Source organism: Triticum aestivum, chromosome 7D (assembly GCF_018294505.1).
Source record: "Triticum aestivum cultivar Chinese Spring chromosome 7D, IWGSC CS RefSeq v2.1, whole genome shotgun sequence".
In the NCBI taxonomy this organism is placed as follows: domain Eukaryota; kingdom Viridiplantae; phylum Streptophyta; class Magnoliopsida; order Poales; family Poaceae; genus Triticum; species Triticum aestivum.
This window is the reverse complement of record NC_057814.1, coordinates 588,334,572-588,335,551: the sequence shown is the minus strand read 5'-3', so window position 1 is coordinate 588,335,551 and position 980 is coordinate 588,334,572.

Genomic DNA, 980 nt, shown 5'->3' with positions numbered 1-980 from the left:
GTCGAAACTTGGCATGGTATCATCATTTCACCCACATAGCATGTGCAAAAGAGTAGAGAGGGTTACGGCAAAAACTGGACACACTTCGTGTACAAACTGGACAATCTCTTTCGAAGTATCAGAGTTTCTGACGAGAACTCATCTGTTACATGGGCACTTCGTTTTTTCAAACTTATTACAACTCCAGAATTTTTTGCATTCCGTACACACCATTCAATGCGACGTCATCAATTTTCAAAACTTTCTGACGTCATTTGCTATTTTTAGTCATTTACCGATTTGTTTAGAGAGCTAAATGACCGTGGAGTTGAAAATCACTACAAAATAAACTCTCAAAATTTCGAAACTTGGCATGGTGTCATCATTTCACCCACATAGCATGTGAAAAAGAGTAGATAGGGTTACGGCAAAAACTAGACGCACTTCGTGTACAAACTGGACAATCTCTTTCGAAGTATCAGGGTTTCTGACGAGAACTCATCTGTTACACTGGCACTTCATTTTTTTAAACTTATTACAACTCCAGACATTTTTGCGTTCCGTACACACCATTCAAAGCGACGTCATCAATTTTCAAAACTTTCTGACATCATTTGCTATTTTCAGTCATTTACCTATTTGTTTAGAGAACTAAATGACCGTGAAATTGAAAATCACTACAAAATAAACTCTGAAAATGTTGAAGCTTGGCATGGTATCATAATTTCACCCAGATAGCATGTGCAAAAGAGTAGAGAGCGTTACGGCAAAAACTGGACGCACTTCGTGTACAAACTAGGCAATCTCATTCGGAGTATCAGGGTTTCGGACGAGAACTCATCTGTTACACTGGCACTTCATTTTTTTAAACTTATTACAACTCCAGACTTTTTTTGCGTTCCGTACGCACCATTCAAAGCGACGTCATCAATTTTCAACACTTTCTGACATCATTTGCTATTTTTCAGTCATTTACCGATTTGTTTAGAGAGCTAAATGAC